This window comes from Amphiprion ocellaris, chromosome 7 (assembly GCF_022539595.1).
Source record: "Amphiprion ocellaris isolate individual 3 ecotype Okinawa chromosome 7, ASM2253959v1, whole genome shotgun sequence".
Taxonomy (NCBI): Eukaryota; Metazoa; Chordata; class Actinopteri; family Pomacentridae; genus Amphiprion; species Amphiprion ocellaris.
The window spans coordinates 18,591,494-18,607,473 of NC_072772.1; the positions used below are offsets into that span (position 1 = coordinate 18,591,494).

At 37.4% G+C, this 15,980-nt stretch overlaps 2 long non-coding RNA genes across 2 annotated transcripts; one reads left to right on the forward strand and one right to left on the reverse strand.

Moving 5' to 3' along the window:
* Nucleotides 1-243: 243 nt before the first annotated feature.
* Nucleotides 244-11,070, forward strand: LOC118470548 (uncharacterized). The gene is made up of 3 exons (XR_004847659.2): nucleotides 244-505; nucleotides 1,266-1,383; nucleotides 8,228-11,070. It is a non-coding gene; the product is annotated as an uncharacterized LOC118470548 (long non-coding RNA).
* Nucleotides 11,071-12,217: 1,147 nt separating this feature from the next.
* Nucleotides 12,218-15,062, reverse strand: LOC129349218 (uncharacterized). The gene is made up of 3 exons (XR_008602138.1): nucleotides 14,965-15,062; nucleotides 13,969-14,069; nucleotides 12,218-12,828 (listed from the first exon to the last, which is right to left on the reverse strand). It is a non-coding gene; the product is annotated as an uncharacterized LOC129349218 (long non-coding RNA).
* Nucleotides 15,063-15,980: the final 918 nt, after the last annotated feature.

Below are 15,980 nucleotides of genomic sequence, written 5' to 3' on the forward strand. Positions count from 1 at the left end.
CATTTTTCCTTTTTCAAAATATGTAGCAGATTTTAAAACAAACAAACAAGAGCCGTTTTCCATTAAAATATAGCCATAAAATTGGATTTTTTGTTGTATTCCTATTATGTATTTTTTTATTCCCAGATAAATACGAAGAATCCAATCTATGTTAATCCAAAACGCAAAAATGCGGGGATATCTATATTATTACAAGGTGAACCGGAAGCAGTAATTTAGCTTCTCTTCCGCGATTAGCACGTCTTTAGCACAACAGAAGGTTCGGTTGGCAGGAGTCTGAAGACTGGACGAGATGGTGTCACTTGATCCCTGTGGAGATTTAATAAGAGACATGATTGATCAAAACCTCTCGCACGCGGACATTTCCACGAATTTATCACAACTAGGTGTGCAGCGATGTTCTGAAATGAGTGTCAGGAGATTTTGGGCACATCACAACATTTCCAGGAGGGGACATTTATCCGACACACAATTAGAAGTTGCTGTCAGCAGGGCAATAAATCAGGTAGGTTATTTTGGTTTTTCTTTTATCTACAGAGGTGGGTATAACGAGTTACATTTACTCCGTTACATTTACTTGATTAAGTTTTTGAATAAATTGCTTCTAAGATAGTTTTACATCATCTCCATACTTTGTACTTTTACTTGAGTAGATTTGTGAAGAAGAATGTATTGTTAATACACTCCATTAGGCTGCACTGAGCTGGTTACTTTTCTTTACCCATTCACGATTCTACACATTATTATCCCCCTATGCATCAACCAATTTAATGTCTTATTTTGTTCAGACAGAGGGACTTCTGCCATAAGCTCTACCACCTGAATGCGTTTCACCAGTCATATTTGGAATTGTGTGTTTCTTGTGCTGTAATTTGTTATTTTGTAAATATTTATTTTTCATTTTTATTTATTCTAATATTTGATTGATTGGAAGTACTCAAATTTACCTGAAGATTATTATTTTGTATTTTTGTCTAATTAAATGCATGTCTTCACAAATTAATCAGATGTTACTCAACAGTTGCTCAGTACCTGAGTAGTTTTTTCACCAGGTACTTTTGTACTCTAACTCAAGTATTTTTGGATGACTGCTTTTTACTTCTAGTTGAGTCATATTCTGAAGTAACAATACTCTTACTTGAGTACAATTTTTGGCTTCTCTACCCACCTCTGTTGATTTATTTCTAGACTACATATATTTTATGAAATATAAATCCATGAAGACTAGGCCTACATGCCACCGCTTACTTATGCTGATTCATCAGACAGGGTCAACATATGATGACCAGGTACCTGTCTGTGATGGGAGTGGTTGCTGGTGAACGCCGGATAGGGAGGATTTTGAGAACAACGCATTGTTCTTATCACGAAATGCGCAAACATGTAAGTATCTTTTGCAAGCCTTTAATGTTGTGGTATATGGTATCATTATTTTACTAGCTAGCTTTTACTTACTTTTCCCCCAAAGGGTGCACGTAACCTTAACCCCGTCCCCTACAGTGCTGCATACATGGGACACAAATTCCACATCGACCAGAATGAAAAATTGGTCATGTTCGGAGTGACGCACATTTTCGCAGTAGATGGGTAGAGCAGTAAGGTCGTTGCTCATGCAACCATGCCTGTCAAGAATAACCTCACAGTATATGAGGAAGTTTACAGGTTAGTCCTTCTCAACTTTTTGCAGCTTCAGAATCCACTTTCTCTGATTTCAGAATCTAGGGCAAAAATTCAAGCATGCGTAATTTTTTGTGAAAAAGTCCATGGAGAAGTTAGTCTTTATACATACATACATACCTTTTTTTAAAATAATTTATTTTTTAATAACTTTTTTTAATAAACCTCAAACCTGAAAGTAACAGTAAGGTTTTGGCTTTCTTAGAATCTGTGTTCACAATTTTTAGACAACTGTAAGTTTGTAGCGCTATTATGCTACTGAATGAAACATGAAAATGTTCCCATCTCACTTGTTTACATTTTTCTATTAAAGTGAGAATAATAAACAACTCAAAATTTCCAAATACACATTTCTGACATCATAGTATAGCATGTCGCCCAAAAAACGTCAGAGTATAGCATGTCATCCAAAAAATGTCATCGTATAGCATGTCGGTCTTGAAAAGTTATAGTATAGCATGTCACTCTAAAAACGTCAGAGTATAGCATGTCGTCCAAAAAACGTCATCATATAGCATGGCGCTCTTGAAACATCAGAGGATAGCATGTCGCTCTAAAAATGTCATAGTATAGCATGTCTCTCTAAAAAAATCATAGTATAGCATGTCGCTCTAAAAACTTCATGATATAGCATGTCGTCCAAGAAACGTCATAGTATAGCATGTCGCTCTTGAAACGTCAGAGTATAGCATGTCGCTCTAAAAATGTCATAGTATAGCATGTCGCTCTAAAAATGTCATAGTTTAGCATGTCGTTCTAAAAACTTCATAATATAGCATGTCGCCCAAAAAACGTCATGGTATAGCATGTGGCTCAAAAAACGTCATAGTTTAGCATGTCGTCCAAAAAAACGTCATAGTATAGCATGTCGCTCTAAAAACATCATAGTATAGCATGTCGCTCTAAAAACGTCATAGCATAGCATGTCGCTCTAAAAACATCATAGTATAGCCTTTGGTCCACAAAACGTTGTTTTGTCCCGGCTGTCTGAAGTAGGCGAGGAGCAACACCAAAACAGTCCAAACGCTAGTTTCCAGAGGGTTAGACAAGTATTTATTTGAAAGAGGAAGTTTACAACAACACAACATGTGAGGGGGTTAAAAGCAATTCAATTCAATTCAATTTTATTCATATAGCGCCAGTTACAGTCAAATTGTCTCGAGAACCCATATGCCTGACCCCCAGAGCAAGCCAAAAGGCGACAGTGGCAAGGAAAACACCCTTTTTAACAGGGAAAAAAACCTTGAGCAGAACCCGGTGCTAATGTGGGGGGACCCATCTGCCTGCTGGCCGGGCGGGTTGAGAGGGACAGAAGAGGTAGAGAGGTAAAGATAGAGGAGTAGAGGGGTAGAGGTAGAGGGATAGAGGTAGAGGGGAAGAGGTAGAGGGGTAGAGATAGAGAGGTGGGGGGGGGACACAAGGACCATAAAACACACAGTATAATACATGCATGATAAGACAGATGATACATGCAAAGTACAACTAACATGGAAACTAATTATAGTTTACTGCTATGGTGTACGGCTATGGCATTAAATATACTACTAAAGCAAATGGGTGTTAGTAAAATAAAAATAAATAAACAGAACTAAAAATGAACTTCATGTGGACATTGATGGGCATTCCAACCAGGAACAAAGTAAAAGATAATCAATACGAAAAAAAAACTCTTCCTGTTCACCTCTTCAAGCCCAAAAACACACCGCAGTAGCACCCTAAACTAAAACTACCAATGGGTTCCCTGTTTTCCTTTCTGAACAAGTCAAAGGTCCCTCTCTATCTCCCTACACATCCACCAACCACTGGAACACATCTCCAAAGTTCTGCTGGGCCAGCTCAGCTTCCCCTCAGAAGAAGTGCTGCCACCTGCCAGATGGAGCCTTTTGAGAGGCAGCTGGCATCGTGATTGGACCGTACTTTGGTCTGTTCCAATCCAGCTTCAGCTTCAGAGACGGCAGGCGGGACGAGTCAACGGAGGCCGGGTGGACGAAGGCATGCAGCTGAGTACAATACAGAAAACAACAGAGGAGGAGTGCAGCAGCCCAGGGCCAGAACACACAGAGTAGCATCGTATGTCTCTTAGAAAACATCATAGTATAGCCTTTGGTATGAAAAAACGCCATCATATACATCGTATATTGTACAAATAACAAGTCAAAGGAAAGAGACATACATTATAGAATTGTAGTAATTGTGGGCTGACTGATTTACTGATTATCAGTATTTTATTTTTTACGGTAATAAATACATTTAAAAATGGCGCTACTTTGGCTCTGAACCTTAATCTACCTGTGGTCGCTCTGTCTTCTGGAGTGATTTGATTGGTTATATGTCACGAATAAAACTCCTTTAACTTAACATCTGTAAACAAAACAAAAACGTATCAACAAAGTTTCCTGTTAGCGTTTGTGTTCTTCTAAGTTTTACTCCAAGATTTTAAATACTTTCATTTACTGCAAATGAATATCTACTCCAAATGTCTCAGTAATAATCATTATCAGCCTTAAAAACCCACAAAACACCCCTTTATACTCGACCACACTTAGTACAGTCCGGTTCACCCTTCTATAAATCTGCTTGGAATCTTCCACTTCCTGTTTGTCAAAGTGGCCTTCTACCTGGACAGGTTTTGTTGGAGCTCATGCAACCAACATTTTGGGTAACTGCACTTTAATATGGATGGATGACAATGAATTAGAGTCTGTTTTAATGAGACTGAGTTAAGATGTGTAGCTCTGTCATTAAATAGTAAATTATTTCTCAGAATTCACAGAGAAAAGTCTGAAATGTTTGCTAGGTTAGCGTCCCACATGTTCTTTGGCTCAGCTAAAGCTAACTCTCTCCAACTTCTGGATCTCTTGAGTTGCTTGTTGTTAAAATATCTTGCTGTAGGTGCTGAAGCTCAGACAGTCTGAGATGTTTGTTCAAAATAAGCTCATTCTCAAGTCTTATCCTCTTTTGTTTGAACTTTCCCTAAACTTAGGAGTTAATAACAGAGCAGCACATCCAGACTCAGTCTCATTTATGGAGAGATTAAACTTCAGTGTCATTCATTGATGTTAAAGTGCAGTTTTTCAAATGTTTGTTGCACATGCTCCCAACCAAACCAGTCCAGGTGGAAGACGATGTGAAGAGAAAGCTCCAGAGGATGAATATCACACATTTACGTTGGAAATAAATGTCCTTTAATTTGACATTGTCATCCAAATGATGTTCAAATCTTTGTTTTGTTTCTAAATGTTTTTTGACACTCGGCCCCAAAGATTAAAACCTTTTACGGCTCACAAGCTGCAAAAATTCACACATTATCAACTATCTTTCTGACTAAACTAAGATAAAAAGTGAAAAACTGCCTGATTCCTGCATCATGAATGTAAATCTTTTTGGTTTTTATGACAGTAAACTTAATATGGGTTTGACATTTTATAAACCAAAACAAGAAATGAATTACTGGAGAAAACAATCAACAGATTAATGGACAAAGAAAATGTGTTTTCCAACATATGTGGCTGAATTACTCCAACATTACAAGATACATACAATTTGAATTCAATTTTATTTATATAACGCCAATTACAGGTCAAATTGTCTCAAGACACTTTATTTTTATATTTTTTGTCATATCTAAAATATGACAAAGTAAGAAATTAAAACCTCTTGACTAATCCAATTTATTATTTGGTTTTTAAGAGACTAATGGACAACTAAAATAACTTTCTAAACTAAAACTAATAAACATGAGGTCAAATAGAAGGAAGAGTTTTAAATACTGCAGTCCCACAACGACAAGAATAAAGTTTGTCAACAAAAAGTAAATCTGCTGGTGGATTCCATTAAAGTCCTAATAAATAATGATAAAGTGTGATACTAAAGGTTTGTGGTGCTAAAAATCTCAAAGTAAAGATATCAAGTTGAACATCTGGATGGAGGTTGATAAAAGTTGACCTTCCTTCATTTCTCTGGAGCCGACTCCATGGATTTTATGGATGGTGGTTAAAGACCTGCTCTTCTAGTCATCTTCCTTCTAGTCGCTGTAAAAAGTCACTCCATCCTGGCCGACTTCAACACCTCTTCATGACAACTTGTTCTGCCTCCGACCTCGTGGAAACTCCAGAAACTCGGGAAAACCTGTCAAGACTCGAAGAACTCGTGGAGACTCGAAGAACTCGTCAGGCGGGGGAAGGTGTGGTGGGCGGTGGGGGGGAGGTGGGGGAGTAGAGGGGGGAGGCCGCCACCCACCTCCCCGCCTACTCTCCGCCCAGACTCCACCCAGACTCCGCCTTGGCTCCACCCATGTGGTCACTTCGGAAACTACGATGCCAAAGGGACGACGAAATTACTTCTTTTCATCTGATCTGTAGCTCAGTGAGTTAAGAGTTTGCCTATGGAGCTGCAGGTCGCTGGTTCAAGACCAGACCCTTCTTAAGTTTTATCAAAATCCTGACAAAGACAAAGAAAGAAAATTGCCGGTGGTGGGTCTTGAACCTGCGACCTTCCAGTTGGTAGTCTATCCTCTTATCCTCCTGAGCTACTTGCTCAGATACTAATTCTTCTTTTTTTTGCGCATTTATCATCTATTTTTTCTCGTTTTCGAGGTTTTTTTTTAACTCGAGTCTCGACTCGATCGTTTTTCTCAGGAGGCTGGACTTCAGCCTTTGTGCTGGAGGGTTGAACCCTCAGTTCCAAGACTTTCCAAAGCCTCCACACCTCCCGAGTCCTCAGGACCTGAGCTTTCACACAGTCTGAGGGCTGAAATTTTCTAACTTACTGAGTACTTCTCTGTTAGTTTGAACCTTCAGACAGTCTGAGGGCTGAAATTTTCTAAGTCCCACAGTAGTTCTCTGTTAGATTGAACTTACAGACAGCCCAAGGACTGATATCTTCTATGTTCCTGAGTAGTTCTCTGTTAGTTTGAACCTTTCCACATTCTGAGGACTGAAAACCTAAAACTGCTTGAGTATTTCTCTGTTAGTTTGAACATTTAGACAGTCTGAGGACTGAAATCTTAAAAGTTTCTCAGTACTTCTCTGTTAGTTTGAACTTTCTGGTTAACAGAAGCCTTAAAACTTGTGACCATGAGTCTTGATTTCACATTTAGACCATCAATCTGAGTTCTTCTCAGACCTTCACCTGTGGGTTTTTTAGAAATCCTCAACAAACTTTGATTCTCTTCACTGAACAGTAAAGTTTGTGGAGATCAGAAGGTAACATTAGTTTGATCAATGCCTTCAACTACTAGTAGACTTTATCTGGAAAGCAGTTTTCTTGAATGAGTTCTTAGTAAATCTTTCCACAATCAAACCAAGAACATAGAAAGAGGAAACATTTGAAGAAACAACTTCATGTTTTCATTTAAGACTAGAAAACACTTTAAGACTTTTATCTGTTCTTGCTCTTTTTGATCGTTTTATTGTCTCATCTATTTAATTTGATCTTCTAAAGTTTAACTGGTGTCTTTTCAAATGTTTTGTCTTTAGTTTGATTCTTCTTAAATGTTTAGTTTTGCTCTTTTCTCACCTTTTATTCTTTTCTAATGTCTGATTTGATTTCCAAATGTTTTGTCTTTTTAATGTTTGTTTTTTCAAATGTTTTATCGGCTTGTTTGAAAAATTTCCTTTTCTTTGCCAATGTTTAATTTTTCGATTAAATCTTTAAGGTTTTTCTTTTTAAATGTTTTACCACCTTTTAATGTTTAATTTTCTTTTTAAATGCTTCATTGTATTTTCTGTTTAATTCCTATTTGAAGTTTTATTGTCTTTAAGATGTAATTTTCTAATTAAACATTTAATTTTTTAAATTAAATGTTTTGTCTTTTTAAAGGTTTAATAATCTAATTAAATGTTTTGCATTTTTTAAAATGTTTAATATTCTTCTTGTTTAATTGTATTTTTTAAATGTTTAATTATCGAAAATATTTTATCTGTAATTTTGAATATTTGTATTTTAAAAAATTAGTTTAATTTCATAATGACATGTATCTTGTTGAATTATCTAATTCAATATTTTGTCTGTTTAATAGAGTTAAACATTAAATACAATTAAATTAACCAGACAAAATATACATATATATTAAAAAATATATATTTTTTCCTTTAATTGCCTTTTGTTATGTAGTTTATTTCTTTAATCTTCTTTTTCTGTCAAGATTTTAACCCCAACCTTAAAAATGAAATAAACCCTTAAATCACAATGAAAATACTTCTGTTGTCACAATCATGAGTTAGTCAATTATTCAGTTTATCAATTCAACTTTATTTGTTTAGCACCTTTTACACAGATGACAAAACTAAACAAGCAAAGAGAAAAAAACTATGCTAGAACTGTGATTAAAACTCAAAAACATTTAAAGAAAAAAATAGATTTAACATGGTAATAAAATCTGTTGTGTCCAGGGGATGGAGGGAGTTTATTGAAGTCTTCTTGGGCTCACATGGTAAATCATTTAAAATATAAACTTGATATTCAGTCTAAGGAAACTGCAGAGTGACAGAAGAACCAACAATATCTCCTGTTTTCTCCTTTAATGAGTCAATTCTTCTTGTGCTTTCAGACCAAAGAACTACAGACTCTTCACAACCTGCTCAAACTCTTCGTACAGGACCTCACCACACGGATCAAGAAGGTTTCCGTCTCATTTCTACTCTGAAGCTCACCTTCTCCTGCTCAAACTGCTGACAAATGTTTCTGCTGCTCTAAAGTCTGGTCTCCAGAACTTCCTAAAAACTCTCAAAGTCTCTTCTGCTGCAGGTTGCTTTGTAGAACTGTTCCAGAAAACCTCACTAAACCACATGGAGAGGCCTCAAGATAGTCGTCCAAATGAAACCGTACAAAACCCAAACTAGCACAACCCAAACGCTAAAGTCTCCTGCAGCCTACCAGAGAACCTCTGAGAACAGAGAATCAGGACAGGAACTCTTACCTTCTGGACAACCAACGCTGGTTCTCAAACAAGAATACAGAATGTGTTTGACCAAAAACCTCTAAACACTCACTACAGCCAAGATAAAGACACAACTCAGCTGCAACAAATCCACTAATCACTGCACACATTAGCACCATGTGCTAACTGTGGCTAAAGAACCACATTTACCAAGACAACTATCCAGTACAAAGCCCTAAAACACACCAAGAAACACATTAAAGATGATTTTACTGCTGGAAGCTGCAAGCCAACGCCTAAAGAACAAACTAAAGCAATGGAGCCAAACCCGGTTCAATGGTGAAGAGAAACAGAGGAAATGTTTGAACTGCAGCTAAATAAAGCAGGAAGACACTGAGCTGCTCAGGTGTTCCTGATAACACCAAGCAGCCACCTGAACAGCCAATAGGAACACAGCTTACTGGAAGTCCAGAGGGCTGGGTTAGTGAAGGAAATTTAGTTTAAAGTTGAGGCAGAAAGTTAACAAAGAAAGTTGAAAACCACCTTCTGATACCTGAAATCTCTGAGTTTTCACACAAACAACGCCTGAACATGTCAAACTGGTTTCATAGTAGAACCATCATTGTAAAAACGTCATAGTATGGTGTGTTGCTCAAAAAACATTACGACCCGGCTGTCTAGGGTCGCCGAGGAGCAACACAAAAACAGGACAAACGCTGGTTTCCAGGGGGTTAGGCAGCTATTTATTTGAAAGAGGAAGTTTACAACAACACAACATGTGAGCAGAAAAATCACAAAGTCTGTCTTTAGTTCAACTGAAAATATTAGTTTTTGTCTTTTTTATTGACCAAACTTTTCAGGAAGTAGATGAAGAATAATTAAAGCTCTCATGTAGAAGTCCAACTTATTTTGGATCCTTGTGGAAAGTTTAATCTTAAGAGTTTGTAAAGCTGTTGAGTTTTTAGAGTCACATGGATTGTTTTGACATTTAATATCCGAGTCCTGAAATAAAATTACAGTTCTGGATTTCTGTCATATAGTCTGGACTAAACAAATAACAGCAGCATAAACCTCAAACGTCATTATGAGGAGTCTGGATTGAGGTTTCTCACTTGATAATGATCAAAACATGAAATTTAGGTTGATTTAAAGGAATATTTCACCTTAAATCTTTGAATGTTGACCTAAAAGGTTGGTTTCAGGAAGTATTCCACCTACAAGGTCCTCAAACATCCACCTTAAAGGAACATCCCACCAAAAATCCTTGGACATGCACCTAAAATGTTGGTTTCACCAAGTATTCCATCCAAAATCCTAGACCAAAAAATCTTGGTGTAAAGGAGTATTCCACCTTAAATATAGACCTAAAGGATGGTTTGGAGTAATATTCTACTCTAAAATCTTCCAATGTTGACCTAAAAGTTTGATCTGATGGTATATTCTACCCAACATCCTGGAACATTTACCTAAAAGCTTGGTTTAATGGCATATTCCCAGAAGAACCCTTGAACATTAGGCTTAATGGTATATTCCACCCAAAATACTTGTACATACACCAAGAAGTCAGTGTAAAGGAAATGTAGACCTAAAAGGATTGTTTAAAGGAATATTTAAATGATTATTTTCATTATTTAATAATCTGTCATCAGTCAGAACCCTGGCAAACTTATTTTCATCAGTTTTTTTTAGTGGAAGTCACAAATAAAGGAGCTCTTGGTTTTTCCCGGTGTTAGTGAGTCAAAAGCTGCTGTTTCAACACAGACACGTTCACATGCATCCACAAACCTCTCAGCACTCAAACACCCACAGACAGGCGGCCGGCTGGACCGAGGCTCGGCGGCGTCATCAGACCCACAAGTCGGGGAGTCGGTGAACTTGTTGGTCCGGTTTGAAGGCCTCCGTGTGGTCCAGTAGAAGTCCACGTAGTCGGTGTTGGCTTTAAACCGCAGCGACTGGCCGCCATCAGGTGGACCGGCTCGTCCTCGTAGGACTCCTCCTGTAGCCTTGAGGGGACCACAGGAACATTCAGTAGCTGTTGGAGTTCTTCCTGTCAGGCTCGTGGTAGAACGACTCTGAAGAATCTTGTACTTGTCTTATCTGGAACAATCTAACAGCCTAAACTGTTAACAGCGGTGTAAAGAAGCAAACACACAGGCATAGATTAGGACTCAAACTAGATTTATTTTAGAAAACAAATCAGCTTAGAGGCATTCGTTCACACGTGGCTGAATCGGAGGCTGTCCAATCAGATTCGAGGTCTTCACTCTGTAGGTTGGTTGTTCGGTGAGACTCTTGGACCTCCATCAGCTGACGTGGATGTTTGATGGTCTCCCTCTCTAGTGCCAGATGATTCATCCATGAATTCAGCAGCTACAGACTGAAATGAAGCTCATGCTGCTGTTATTGAATTCCTGTTCCAGATCAAATGTTCAGAGCTCACCTTGAATGCAGCCGTCTGCTGTCTGATAGCTTTTCTCATTGTAGTCGTCAATAAAGTCTTTTTCCTCATGTCAGGATGTGGTGAGACTCTTTCTCAGTCGCTGCAGACGTCCCTCATTGTGCATCTCCAGAGAAGAAACAGAAAAACTGATCACTGCTTCAGCATCACAAACGCTCTCCAGCATTGAGAGTGTTTTAGGAATTCATTCATTGTGTTGTGAACTTTGAAGGAGCAGAAACTTTACAGCTGCCAAAGATATGAGCTCCAATTCTGGATGTTTTAGGAAATGAAGTTCATCAAATGAACACTTGATTTTTGCTGATAATGCTCATTAAATTACTGAAGAAATCCAACATAAAAACCTGTAAACTCTCAGGCAGCTTTTGTTAAAGTTTGTCTATAATTCTATCATCATGTTCTGGAACCAGGACTCTGCAGAAGTTCCTTCAAACAGATACTTGTGTGTTTCTATTTAAGGCCTCAGGTTTGAACGTACAGCAGAGGATTAGAAAGGAGTGATTTTAATATTTAAATCAGTCCAGTAAATGTTTGGCATGAAAATTATTAAAATTTTGATTTAGATAGATTTGTGTCAAATAATATTGTAGAGTCTCACTTAAATATATCCAAATGAGTTTAGTGTATTTACATTTTATAGAATATTTGATTTCTTAATCTCAATACTGTAGGGTCTGACCCTAAATATTATAATAATGATGTCAATTTAAATAATATTTTAGTGCAGAGTCATAAACTTTAATCAGCTAAACTTACATAATAAATATCACTGTACAATCTTAACCTGAACATTCATATTATTGAGGTAAATTTACATAAATCATGATATTCTAGAGTCTTAACTGGAATATTTCTAACATTAATCTTTTTGTATTGTGCTGATAAACAACAATAACCCGACTTTCAGATAATATTTGTTGTCTGTGATTGAGACTAAATTCCTCCACATTCTGGAACTGGACTGAATTTCCCAAAATGGAAACATGGACAGAATTTAACACTCATGTATCCATGGCAACGCTAACGTTTCTGCTTCTTACCAAAGTTCACAACACAAGTAAAGATTTTAATGTAAAACTTCAGGGATGACTGCTAACCATAAGTATTCTGATCAATACTTCATGATCAATATCAGGACAGATGTTACAACTCCAGCTGTTGCATTAGACTGCAGTTATTCACAGAGAAATTAAAACATCACATTCCTCATAAAAACTAGATGGGACTTTTATTAAATAAAGTGTTGGTGAATAAACTGTGTAAAAAGTGCAAAGCAGCTCCATTAAATCAGGAGATGTGAGACTTCCACAGCATGGATCACCATCTGCTGTGTTGATTCATAGCTGAATGTCAGAATGAACTGAGCTAGAAAAGCTGCTTTGAGCTGCAACATTACGGTCTGACAATCCAACACCATCACAGTTTTCATCTGGTTGTTTTGCTCCAACATGCTGTGAAGTTCAGTTTTTACCTGAATCAATACAGAGATTCTATTTTCAACCAAGACTGGAAGAAAAATTAGAATGTTATGAGGTTATTAATGCAACTAAATCCTTTCAGATGGAAGGATTTACTTCTAAGTTCTAATTCAACTTTCAGTTGGAGTACATTGCATTCACAAAGAAAAACAGTGATACCTTCATAGCAACATTTAATAAACCTAAAGCTTCCCTGTTGGCACATTGGTGGAGTTTGTTACTGAGCATCTGAACCTTAAATCCAGTGAGACGACCATCTTCAGTCGAGGCCAGTCAGAGAACTTCAAGACCTTCCATCAGCTGGACCAGATGTGGCATCATCTCCCTCTGAACATCTGGATGACAGGAGAAAAGACAGAAATCAAACACAGATCACAGAAATACAATTTATTCACTTTCATCATCTTATAAAAGTAGCATGAACTTTATTAAAACTTGACAACATCAGTAATGAAAGTAAATGTTTTTATCTCATGTTGAAGCTAAATTTAAAGTCAATTTTAATGACAGTTTATCCTGAGAAGAGTGAGAATGGAGCTTTTCTTTCCTTTTTAGAATATTCCCTCAAAATATTCTGTTTATTACTGGCTTTAGAAGCATTTTTCTTTATTTATTTATTTTTAGATACCTCAGACTGATACACTTTGCTGGTTTGCAGATAATTTCATGTACAATGACAATGAAGACCTTCTATTATAACATATTTTGCTAAAACAAGAACTGCAAACCTTGTCAACCATCTCTCAGGCTGCAAAATTCCAACTGCAACAAAGAATTATCAGATGTAGTTATTATTATAATCTTTACTGAACCAGCCCTGGAATTAATAAAAATCTGTATATGGATATGATTTTCTCTGATGGGACCACTATGGAAGCTGTAGTAATTATTAACTATCCTTTGAAGGGAAAGATTAGGTCTTCTTCAGGTGGATAAAAAAATGCTCTCCCTTTAAAAAAAAAAAAAAAAAAAAAAAATGCATACGATAAAGTAAATCTCTTCTGCACTGCACACATACTACACTTTTGTATAACTCTGGATGTCAGAGTAAAGGCAGACAGATCCACTGATCAGCCACAACATTCTGACCACTGACAGCTGAAGAGAACAACATCCATCATCTTGTTCTAATGCAACGGTCTGCTGGGAAACCTTGACATTCATGTGGATGTTTGACATGTACCACCACCTAAACACTGCAGGACAAACAACCCCCTAGTCTCCATGGCAACAGCAGTCCTTGATGCCAGCTGCCTGTCTGGAAGCCAGTGGCCACCACTTTGAGCATTTCTTGTAATTGTAGTGGCCAAAGATAACTTTCATTAATCTCTTGATGTCTGAATAAATTTGGTATTGAAATATTTATGCAAGTTTTTCTTTTCCTGATGTGTGTAAACATTATTTTGGCTGACTCTGTATAATGGGTTTCTGACAGGTCACCAGGCAACATCTTTTTATAATAATGACAAACATACCTGCATTCTACAGGAGTGATTTTCCTCATGTGCAGGTAAAGATGTGTGAGGAGCTTAGAGATGACAGGAGCAGGAGTCATCCTCACTAATTCAGCTTCCACCTAGAAACAGAAAGACCACAAACAAACACACTGATATACTCTCAAACGTTCAACCTCACAGCCTCAAAATATCTGTTTAGGAAGTGTTGTGTTTCTAAATTCTGCTGAAAGCATTGACAGACATTCTCTTACAAGGTTGTGTAAAAAGCAGCCTGTCCTCTGAGCTACTGAGAAAGTTTCCTGAACAAAGTTTCTACGTGTAAATCAGCTCAACAAAAACTAAAGCCTCAGTCAGAGATAACAGGTATCGCAAATTATAAACAACTTTCTTTGTTAACTCAGACTTTCTGCTTCAACCTCACATAAAAAGGGGAGTTTCACTCATCAGGTGACTGAAAATGAACGGTTTGTGCAGTTCTAGATCCAAAAGTAGGATGTTTCAACTCATGTTTTACTACAAATACATGCAATAATAAATAAATACAATGGCTGGTTGTTAGTTTATTCACTATTAATGTCATTTTATATACTGGATTGAACTTGAGCAGTGGAAGAGAGAAGGAATTTAATGAAATTATGGAGATTCAGACGTAATGTTGCGCAATGTTAAGCGCGGTTTAATTCAAACCAGCTGAATGTTAAACTTCAGTGCAGCTGAACGGGTTTCAGTTAACCTTAAAGTAAAATAACTTTTTTAAAAGCTAAAATACACAGCAGAGAAATACAGGTTGAGAAGGTCATTCTAATAATGAGGACAGCTGCAGCAGCAACTAACACAGGTGTTCAGCGGTAAGTTAGCCACCTGTGTTAATTAGCCCGCTAGCTAACTTAGCCTCTTAGCTAGCTAACGCGTCCGGACCAACTGCTCAAACACGACAAAACACAACTCTTCACAAGTCGCCGACTTAACGTACAACAAAACAACGCTACTGGTTAGAAGTATTTATCTTCTTACCGTGTTTTACTCCAAAAACAAGGTCAACAGCAGCCAGAGATGCTACCAGACGTGCCGACCATAGATATACACAGACTAGATACGCTAGCGCGCTGTCTATGTTATCTATGGTTTGACCCATCACTGCTCTCTGGCTCCGCCCTCTGAGAATCTTGTTGTCGTTTGGCTCCACACGCTGATGACCACTTCCGGTCTCAGAAAATGAAAAAACGGACCTTTTCGTTTCTGTCTCTTACTGATTTTACTTTGTTGTTATTCTAAATATAAAACGAAAATAAAAGCATTTAAAAAAAAATCGTATATCCATTTTTGATCATGAAAAGGAAAAAGGCCTTGTATTTCAATTTTAATTTTTGTATTTTAAAATGAAAATCAAATAACCACTCATTTTTTGTTTTTCAATACCCGTTTCAGAACGGAAAATCCAATTACCAGATCCGTACACGGACCGTTCAAGTTGACTTTCCCTATAAATAAGTTGCAGCAATGTGAACTGTTCATTTGAGAGGAATCTGGTGATTTAAGTACGAAGCAGTGGCACTAATACTACTTGTTCATTTTATTTGGTCAAACTTCATTCAATTACATGTTACCAATTGAAGTTAATTTAACAATTCTCTTTCTTCAGTGTGGAGCTGTTCTGACTTCATGAGCAAGTTTTAATGACTGTCATAGGCGTAGATGTCAGGGGGGTTTCTGGTGATACAAATCCAATATCTAGAGCACATGTAGTTGTCCCTTCCTAACAGAATTCATTGAAAAATGCAGAGGACTTTGAATTATGTCAGCTCAGCAGGCCTAAATGAAGTTGATCTACTGTAGAATAAATATTGTTATGCTGAACTCACCAGGGCTGCACAGTGGCTCGGTGGTTAGCACTTTCCTCTTGCAGGTAGAAGATTCCCGGTTCGGGTCCCGGCCTTCCCAGGATCTTTCTGCATGGAGTTTGCATGTTCTCCCTGTGCATGTGTGGGTTTTCTCCCACAGTCCAAAAACATGCTGAGGTGAATTAGTGA